This window comes from Gavialis gangeticus, unplaced genomic scaffold (genome assembly GCF_001723915.1).
Source record: "Gavialis gangeticus isolate Ggan-Ray unplaced genomic scaffold, GavGan_comp1, whole genome shotgun sequence".
In the NCBI taxonomy this organism is placed as follows: Eukaryota; Metazoa; Chordata; order Crocodylia; family Gavialidae; genus Gavialis; species Gavialis gangeticus.
In genome coordinates this window covers 39,722,814-39,724,190 of record NW_017729024.1, presented here as the reverse complement: position 1 = coordinate 39,724,190, position 1,377 = coordinate 39,722,814, and the positions used below count along the sequence as shown (strand labels likewise).

Here is a 1,377-nt window from a genome sequence, read left to right as displayed (position 1 = left end):
GGCAGACTCTAGCCCACCAGGTAGAAGCCCCTCACCCAGGTAGCTGATACCAGTCACATAGGCAGAGGGAGCAGGTTTCCCCCCTCCCTCAGGAATGTATCCATCTCAGGTTACCTAAAGAGATAAGGTAAAGGTGTGTCTCCTCTGATGGGCTCATCCTAATCAAATTGTCACAGAGCAGAGATTTTGGGGAGAAACAAAGGTGCCTTCCTGCCACACTTGGTGAGGCCACAGCTGGAGTACTGTGTCCAGTTTTGGGCTCCACAATTCAAAAAGGATGTGGAGAAGCTTGAGAGAGTCCAGAGAAGAGCCATGCACATGATCAGAGGTCAGGAATACAGACCTTACGACAAGAGGCTGAGAGCCATGGGACTCTTCCGCCTGGAAAAGCACAGGCTCAGAGGTGATCTGGTGACCACCTATAAGTTTATTAGGGGTGTTCACCAGGATCTGGGGGAACGTCTGTTCATCAGAGTGCCCCAAGGGATGACAAGGCCAAATGGTTGCAAACTCCTCTGTGACCACTTCAGGCTGGACATAAGGAAGAACTTCTTTACTGTCCTAGCCCCCAAGGTTTGGAATAGACTGCCACCGGAGGTGGTTCAAGCACCCACTTTGAACGCCTTCAAGACACTTGTGGATGTTTATCTTGCTGGAATCCTATGATCCCTGCTGACTTCCTGCCCCTGGGCAGGGGGCTGCACTCAATGATCCTCTGGGGTCCCTTCCAGCCCGAATGTCTATGAAATCTATGAAACCTGCCTTGAGACAGATGGCAGCACTGCACAAGGTAGCCCTGATTGGCTGACCCAGACTGCTCACAGTCAGCCTGTGTCTTTCTGCAGCATAATTTGGGATTGTGAAGGGGGCATGTTCTGTTGAAGTAGTAGATTCTCTGAGGGGGAGAAGAATGGGAAGGAAGGTAGAAGCAAAGCATCTGTGGATGCTGGAGAACAGTGCTGTAGCTCCTCTCAGCAGAATAAGTAGCACAGAGGTTCACTGTTTTAGGAGAGATTATGCTGACAGTGATTTAATCCTGGTTATTCCAAGGTTATTTTACTCCTGGTATGGCCATTTTTGCTGTGGAGAAAAACTCTGAACATCTGTACACTCATGGTTTCTCCTGTGAGAGCAGTGACTCTCCTAAGAGAAACTGAATGTCTGTATGTGGCCATTGTTTCATTCTTCAAACAATGTGCTGAATATTTTATATATTTTGAAGCTTAACAAATTGCAAGAAAGGGAAAAGGAAAGGAGTAAGCCTTAGATTAGAAACACGAGCACTAGAAGTTGTCAGAGGACAATATGGCAGAAAAAGGGTCAAGAGGGATATTAGAGATAAAGTCAAGGATTTCCTAAAAGGAACAGTTCTAAGTC

General features: G+C 47.3%; 1 protein-coding gene across 1 annotated transcript in view; it reads right to left on the bottom strand.

The window, feature by feature from the left end:
- LINGO2 (leucine rich repeat and Ig domain containing 2) overlaps nt 1–1,377 on the bottom strand; it is an 880,510-nt gene that overhangs the window by 342,009 nt on the left and 537,124 nt on the right. The gene's annotated exons all lie outside the window — the stretch shown is intronic.